The sequence below is a fragment of the Myodes glareolus genome, chromosome 8, assembly GCF_982192425.1.
Source record: "Myodes glareolus chromosome 8, mMyoGla1.1, whole genome shotgun sequence".
Classification (NCBI taxonomy): domain Eukaryota; kingdom Metazoa; phylum Chordata; class Mammalia; order Rodentia; family Cricetidae; genus Myodes; species Myodes glareolus.
In genome coordinates, this window is record NC_142033.1 from 63,609,714 (window position 1) to 63,618,853 (window position 9,140).

General features: G+C 38.3%; 1 pseudogene; it reads left to right on the forward strand.

The window, feature by feature from the left end:
* The first annotated feature begins 6,476 nt into the window (after nt 1–6,476).
* On the forward strand, nt 6,477–7,649 carry LOC125387368 (ras-related protein Rab-1A pseudogene; annotated as a pseudogene).
* The last annotated feature ends 1,491 nt before the right edge of the window (nt 7,650–9,140 follow it).

Genomic DNA, 9,140 nt, shown 5'->3' on the forward strand with positions numbered 1-9,140 from the left:
GAGTTTTCTATCCTATTTTTAAAAGATTTTCTGTCATAGAAATATAACTAAATAAGACATTTAAACAATTGATACAAGGTTTTGCACTTCATATAGATAAAGGTTTGTCTGTTTATGTCATGTGGGCTTTGAAACTGTATAATATAACAGAAGATGAAACTCTCTTTAAATTTGATTATGATTTTACAGTGTTACTTTTGAGTAGTACATTTTCATGAATGTAACACTGTAATACTGATTGTTTATTTGTTTCAAAAAAGGGCTCACTGAGTAGGTCAGACTGGACTGTATCTCATTATATAGATCAGACTGTCTTTGAACTTGTAATAACCCTCTTGTCTCTATTCCAGACTGCTGGAAAACCAGACATGCACCCAAGGCCTGGCTTGCAACAAAAATAAAATATTTATATATAATGACTTTAGTTTTATTATATTAACTTTCAAGCCTCATGAAATCAGGAGAAAGACAAATTGGGAAGGAGAAGGGTCAACAAAAGTTGGAGAGAAAAAGGACAAGACAATGGGGAAACAAAAATACAGCACATTATCTGGTTTAATTTATGATAATGTTTTTAGAAGCAATTGTTTTAATCTCCTGCAATGCTTTTAGAAATATTTTACTACTTGAATCACTACTGTGCATTTAAAATTTGTCTTCTTCTTGTTGTTGTTGTTCTTACTGTAGTGTATCTTGACATCTATAGTTCAAGTTGACCAATGGCATAGCCACAAAGAATACCAAAGATCCATACACAGATGCTACTCTTGGTTTATTATAAATGTCTCTAAAGAGCTAAGTTGGAGAAGAAAAACAATTTGATGTGTTTCCCATATTCATAACCCGAAGAGTTAGCATTTAGATGTGATTGTATCTCTTTGACCTAATCCACTGTGTATTTGAGGGTGGGAAAAGAACTCTCACCTTATGTCTGTATTTTCTGTGACTACTATAGTTTGTGCTCTCTCTCTTCTGTAATGAGAGAAATTAATATAGAATAGGGGAGTTTAAGTAACAAGGCTTTGAATTGAAGAAGCATATATGAAGTGGATCAGTCAAAATAAAAAATACAGATATAAAAGGCTATTTGTGTTTAATATATAAAAAGACTCACCTGTCACCAGAACAGAAAATTTATGTTGTTTCTTTGGAGATTTGAAGGGCCATTGGTGAAACTCAGTCTCCAACGTTCTGAGCAGTGCTGACTTTAGGTACAAATTATCTTCTGTACGTCACACTGAATAAGTCGTATGGTTCTAAGTGTTCTGGTGTTCCCAGTTCTTGAACTTTCATCACGATATGCTTCATTGTCACACAGCTGTGTTCCTTTTCAGGGCCTTATTTATGGCAGTTATGAATGGATTGTGGTGAACTGGATAGTGTAATGTAATCAACACACAGCAGAGCATGCACTATTTTACAGTGCCCCTTAGACAACCACAGCAAAAAAGATAATGCAGAAGAGAAAGTAAGAGTGAATGACTTCGACATATTAGGGGGGGACTTTCCAGTTATATTTTCAGATTTTTTTCACAGTACAACAAATGAGTTTCTTTTGTTTTTTAATAAAAGGCAGAGATCATCAAAGCAAGCAGAAATCCTTTAGTGTGGGCATAATCCTGTACATTCTGTAATTTTCTTGGCCCATTTATTTTGAGTATCAGAAATTTTTATTCACTTGTCAGAATTGCCTGTGTGAATGGACTCACACTAACAGAAATTCTTCCTAGGACGTACACTCAGGAATGCACTAAATACTTCACTATGACATTAGTTAAATATGAGATCCCACATGTAAACTAAAGTACAAGGCATTTATTAATTAGTTAATGTGGAAGAGATAAACACAAACAGATAATTAAGCAATGCTACAAACATACAATGCCACAAGCATGTCATATATATATATATATATATATATATATATATATATATATCTTACAGTGTATCTGTTATAGTATTTATGCCTTTCTTCTACATTAGGGGAAAGGTAGAATCCTTGAAGATATCATATATACAAAGATTTATAAAGGTTATTGTCAATACTAGTGAAAAAAAGAAGAAGTTAGATGTGATAAAAATTAAAGTGAGTTCATGAGTAATTTCAGATAAACTAGAAGAGAGAGAAGTGAAAGTTCCCTTTTAAATTAGCTGGCTTTACATGTTTACAGGTTGTGATGATGAATCTTAACTGTCAACTTGGCTGTACCTGGAATCAACTACAATCCAAGCTTCTGGGAACTCCTGTGAGTGTTGTTCTTGATCAGATTATTTTAAACAAAAAGATCCATCCTAAGTGGCACCTTCTGGGGGCAGCCCAGATAAAAGGATACGGAATAAGGAAATATCACTTTGTGCCTGCTTACCCTCACTCTCAGTTAGCAGGTCCATCACTCCTGTTGATGTGACATTCCTTCACCAGTATTAAAAGCAACTTCTTTGATCTTCCATGTAGTTTGAAAATCTTCAGTGTCAGTCTGATTGGTTCATTTAAATAGTTCAACCACTGCCAACCTAATGCATCTCCTTCATTTTATACACACATACACACACACACACACACACGCACACACACACACACACCCACATACATGCACACATGCATGCATGCATGAGCACACACTGTCCATTATATTACATTAGGAACACTAAATAATATATGAGGTGAGATAGTAAAATGCAGAGTTCTTTTAAATGTGTTAGTGAGCTTTGTGTCGATTTAAAAATTATCTGAGATACTCATCTTACACAGTTTTATCTACCTGTCAAGACCTCAGAAGTTTTATTCTGTGCCCAAAAAGGAGAGGGTCAGAAATTTCCAGAAAACAGAATTCAACACTATCACAATTTCCATTTTCCCTTCCTTTTGTGAACACTCTATTTTACCTATAAATAAAATCCTTTGATTTGTATTAAAGCTTTTTGTGTGCAAGCCCCGGTTCCCCAAATGAAAGGAGATGGCTCTCCTTTGTTCATATTTATATTTAGCAACAGAGCATAAGACAGCCCTGCTAGGCCAGTTGTCTTTATTTTCTATTCTAGCTGGAAACAGATCCAATTATCAATGATATTAGCAGAGCCAAAAAAGACTAGACCAAAGCTTTCATAATTATATCAAGCTAATCCCTTGATTTTTCCTGTCATCAGTCAACACAATGGCACACACTTAGGAGGAAAGGAGAAACTTCGTCTTTATCCATAAATGCTGACACCGCAATACTCCCAGAGCCCCAGAAATAATCTCCTCTTCTGATGAGTGTCATTCTCTGGGGCTGGCCATTTGATGTACCAGGATAACCTAGGATTGAAAGTTAAAAGGGTTTCAATTTCATTCCTGGCTCTGTTGCTTACTAGGTATGGAATCTGGGCAAATGCGGCTTGCTTTTTTTGTTTTCATTTTCTCTGTGGAGAATCAGCCATTTAAAAAAAAATCTTTTCAGTCATAGAAAGAATATCTGTGACAAGATTCCTTTCCTACCATCCCCCCAATCTGCATCCACTGCATCTTGATTTTCTTATTGCATTGCTGACTTTATGACAGTAATTTTGGCATAGATGTTCACAATGTTACAGTAAGCTTTAAAATGTAGAGTGGGATATTTACTGCAGTACCTAGGAATTCTGTCTCACTACTGCAATGCTACTGCAGCATGGGGTAATTCATACTACAGATGAAGAAGTCGAATCTCCTGATGGGATTCATAACACCTACACTTTGATTACTAAGAAGGCGTTTTGATGTCCCACAAAAAGCCTTACCTGTCAGCACACTCTCAGAAGTGCCTCAGCTAAGAAGCGGCAACTGCTCAACCTGACAACACACGTGCTTTCTGGGACTATCCATACCTGGGGATCAGTAAATACAAAGGTCCTGTTGATGCTTGTAATTTCAACCTGTGTGTTCCTTTGGGAGAGCTAAACTATGACAGTTTAGGTACACTTTATCTGAAGAGTTTATGAGAAGGAACATTTGTGTTTCAGGCTTCTTTTTTTTTTCTATGGAATCAATTTTATTTTTTTTTTATTAAATTATAAAAGTTTCCATTTCAGCCCCTCCTCCCAACACCCTCCCACTCCCCCCACTTCCTCTCCTCCTCCCTCTCTATCCCCTAGAGCAGTCAGGGTTTCCTGCCCTGTGGGAAGTTCAAGTTCCTCCCCCCTCCCTCCAGGTCCAGGAAAGGTGAGAGTCCAAACAGACTGGAGCGCCAAAATCCAGTATATGCAGAGGAAGCAAGTCCCAGTGTCATTGTCAATGGCTTTTCAAAAAGGCTCCGGGCCAGCCACATTCAGAGAATCTGGTTGGATCACGTCCTCGTTCAGTCCCAGTCCAACAGGCCTTGGTGAACTCTCATTATATCAGTACCCTTGTATCAGTGGGTGCTCGCATCCCTCGCAGTCCTGATTACTTTTTTAATTTTCTTCATCTTTCTGTTCCTCATTTGGACCGTGGAGTGCTCAGTTCGGTGTTCCAATATGGGTCTCCATTTGTATCGCCATCCAACGTCGGATGAAGGTTTCCTCTGCCCTTGCCTTCTTTGCTCACGTTCTCTTTCCTTCTGCCTCTTATTTGGACCTAGGGAGCTAGGTCCAGTGTTCCAACGTGGTTCTCTGCCTCCATCTCCATCCATCGCCAGATGAGGGTTCTATGGTGACATGCAAAATATTCATCAGTATGGTTGTGGGCCAAGGCCGGTTCAGGCATCCTCTCCTCTGTCCAGAGAACCATCTGGGGATCTCTCCTTGGACCGGGGATCCCCTTTATAATCAAGTCTCTTGTAAACCCTAAAATGATTCCCTTAGTTGAGGTATATACTTGCCTGATCCCATATCCATCCTTCCTCCCTCCCCCCCATCCCAGTCCCCCGATCTTTCCCCAATCCTCCCCTACTCCCTTCTCTCTAACCCTCTCCCTTTCCGACAACCCTCCCACCCCCCCATGCACCCGAGGTTACCTGGGACTCTTGTCTGTTTCCTACCTCCTGGCAGATAGCTAAATAATCTTCATCAGGTTCATCTTCTTATTTAGCTTCTCTAGAATCACGAATAATAGGCTCAAAGACCTTTAATTATGGTTAGAATCCACTTATGAGTGAATACATACCATGTTCCTCTTTTTGGGTCTGGCTTACCTCACTCAGTAAAGCGTTTTCTATTTCCATCCATTTGCATGCAAAATTCAAGATGTCATTGTTTTTTACCACTGAGTAAAACTCTAATGTGTATATGTTCCACACCTTTTTTAACCATTCTTCTATTGAGGGGCACCTAGGCTGTTTCCAGGTTCTGGCTATTACAAATAGTGCTGCTATGAACATAGTCGAACAAATGCTTTTGTAGTATGTTAAGGAATCTCTAGGGTATATTCCCAAGAGTGGAATTGCTGGGTCCTGAGGGAGGTTGACTCCCAGTTTCCTGAGAAACCGCCACACTGATTTCCACAGTGGCTGCACAAGTTTGCATTCCCACCAACAATGGATGAGTGTTCCCCTCATTCCACATCCTCTCCAGCATAGGCTATCATTGGTGTTTTTGAGTTTGGCTATTCTGACAGGTGTAAGATGATATCTCAAAGTTGTTTTGATTTGCATTTCCCTGATTGCTAAGGAGGTTGAGCATGACCTTAAGTGCTTTTTAGCCCTTCGAAGTTCATCTGTAGTGAATTCTCTGTTCAGATCAGTACCCCATTTTTTAATTGGGTTAATTAGAGTTTTAGTGTCTAGTTTCTTGAGTTCTTTGTATATTTTGGAGATCAGACCTTTATCTGTTGCTGGGTTTGTGAAGATAGTTTCATGTATAGGGAGATTGTTTAGAATCCAAGTTTAAGCATACAATTCATGCTTACCCCATGCACAGATTATATACAGAGTCTGAAAGTAATTTTGAAAATATTTATAATGTATCTGTGGTTCACCTGGAATCCAGTTTTGATGTGAAATCAGATTTGGTATTTTTACACTGGTATTATATCCCTGATCCAAATGCTTCCAATGTGGGACATTTGAGATTAGGGATTTGTGATGAGAGATTCCCAATCTATGTCATCTCAGTACCATTTTCCTCTGAATTAAATCCAACAAGAATTAACTCCAGAAAGGTTGAAAGCAGGTTAGCCCTGAAAAATTAGTCATTTGTGCGGACTCTTTGGTTTCCGATATTTTCTTTTTCATCTCTGATTTCACACACTCCCATCTCACTTGCTTCAAATCCACAATAAATGCAATCTATGTGATAACTGTTAATAAAAATGTGTCTTATCTGATTATTCTTATTCTTGCTGTAAGAGTTCTTTTAAAAGTACATGTAATAGCATTTTGGGTGGAAGCGATCACTGAGTGGGGGCGGCTGCTGATTGTGTTCCAAGGGTCGGAGCGGGTCGACGTTTGTTCTACTGGAACAGCTTAGCTCACTCCTTCCCTTCCATAACCGGTGGCGCGGAGAGTCAGGGTGGCGGCTGCGTCAGCAAGGGCGGTGGCGGCGGTGGCGACGGCGGCAGCTGCAGTGACATGTCCAACATGAATCCCGAATATGATTATTTATTCAAGTTACTTCTGATTGGCGATTCTGGAGTTGGAAAGTCTTGCCTCCTCCTTAGGTTTGCAGATGATACATACATGGAAAGCTATATCAGCACAATTGGTGTGGATTTCAAGATACGAACTATAGAGTTAGACGGGAAAACAATCAAACTTCAGATATGGGACACAGCAGGCCAGGAGCGATTTCGAACAATCACCTCCAGTTACTACAGAGGAGCCCATGGCATCATAGTTGTGTATGATGTGACAGATCAGGAGTCCTTCAATAATGTTAAACAGTGGCTGCAGGAGATAGATCGCTATGCCAGTGAAAATGTCAACAAGTTGTTGGTAGGGAACAAATGTGACCTGACGACAAAGAAAGTAGTAGACTACACAACAGCAAAGGAATTTGCCGATTTTCATGGAATTCCATTTTTGGAAACCAGTGCTAAGAATGCAACAAATGTAGAACAGTCTTTCATGACGATGGCAGCTGAGATTAAAAAGCGAATGGGCCCTGGAGCAGCAGCTGGTGGTGCAGAGAAGTCCAATGGTAAAATCCAGAGCACTCCAGTCAAGCAGTCAGGTGGAGGTTGCCGCTAAAATTTGCCTCCGTCCTTTTCTCACAGCAATGAATACGCAATCTGAACCCAAGTGAAAAACAAAATTGCCTGAATTGTACTGTATGTAGCTGCACTACAACAGATTCTTACCGTTTTCACAAGATCAGAGATTGTAAATGGTCAATACTGACTTTTTTTTTTATTCCCTTGACTCAAGACAGCTAACTTCATTTTCAGAATTGTTTTAAACCTTTGTGTGCTGGTTCATAAAATAATGTGTGTAATCCTTGTTGCTTTCCTGATACCAGATTGTTTCCCGTGGTTGGTTAGAATTTATTTTGTTTTGATGTTTATATTGGCATGTTTTAGATGTTGGGTTTAGTCTTCTGAAGATGAAGTTCAGCCATTTTGTATCAAACAGCACAACCAGTGTCTGTCAATTTCCATGCATAAAGTTTAGTGAGACGTTCTATGTAAGATCTGATTTGCTAGTTCTTCCTTGTAGAGTTATAAATGGAAAGATTACACTATCTGATCAATAGTTTCTTCATACTCTGAATCTAATTTGTGGCTGCAGAATATTGCAATTTGTTGCACACTATGTAACAAAACTGAAGATATGTTTAATAAATATTGTACTTATTGGAAGTAATATCAAAAAAAGTACATGTAATAGAAAAAATTACTACCAAACTATTGAGCATAAAGTGAGTCATTTACCACAAGTGCTGTTTTGTGTCATTAGTGTGTAGCCTGGCCATATTAGGATCTTGTTGTTTAAGTGCACAGTGATGCTTAGGTATTGAAAAAGTGTCTCTCATTTTTTCTGAATACAAATTTATAAAGAATAACAGAAAATAATTGTAAAGAAGAAGACTCATTTATAAATTGATAATGGTGATCTTGGAGGGAGACAGAGGTAATTCAGAAGTGTAGCATCACAGATAAATGAGAAGGTGGTCACAGTTAAGAACTGAAAATGCAAACTATAAAGGTAATACTAAAGAATTTCAGGGGATAATAATGATTATAAAGATTAAGAAAGGACTTTGAAAGACGGAGCAAAGTACTAAACACTTCTTCTGAAAATGATATTTTCATTAAGATCCTGAAATGAAAATCGATCAATAAAGGATTAATATTTTATCTAGAGTTCATATATTTATAACAACAATGTTTTCCCATCTCTAAAACAATGGAGTCTTGTCAACCCAGCTTTATGAATTCTAAGAAACAGATCATGCATAAAAATAAAACTACAACTAGGCAGAAGGTAAGGAGAGTTAATTTTTATGATCCTGACTTTTATTTATCATATATTTTCTCAACATCTCCACTCCCAAATTACATCTTCATTTTATGGTTTCATTTTAATTGGCCTTGATTCATTATTAATTACCTGAGTAAATTTAGTCTTCTAATCCTGATTCCTTAGACTTACCCATACCTTCATGTACGCCCAAATTTTTCCTGTACCTTTGGCTCAATATTGCATTTGTTCAAGGACTCCACCTCTGAGCTCAGTCATCTTTCCACCCAAACAAACAGCATTATAGAAAAGCCAGACCTTTCTATTGATGTGCCTCTCAGTGTAGGCAACCGTATCAGAAACTAAACCACTCCTAAGCCTTGATAAGAGTTGAGAGCTACACTTACCTTTGGGTATAAGGATGAATATTTAGAATATAGTTAAGGATTATGCTGGTTTGATAAAATGGCAGTTGTAGGTTCTGTTTCAAAATCTATGACTTCACTATCCCTGGGTAGTTGCCTAGGTTTCCAATAATAAGTATGTAGACATGTTTCCCCTCTTCTTGAGCTGGTTTTAAATCCCAATTAGAGGATTCTTTGTTACCACCAAGGTACATGTGCCACTATTACATCCTTAGGCTCATTCTGCCATGCTTGTCCTTGTGTGGTTCAAAGGTCAATAACTGGGTAGGACTCTCTGTTGCTTTGGAAGTTTGCATGAAAGCTTATCCTTAGGCAAGAGATTTCCGGGGAAGATCTTTCTTGGAATTTTCTGGGTCCTCTGTCTAAAGTGAATGTAATCTTCAGC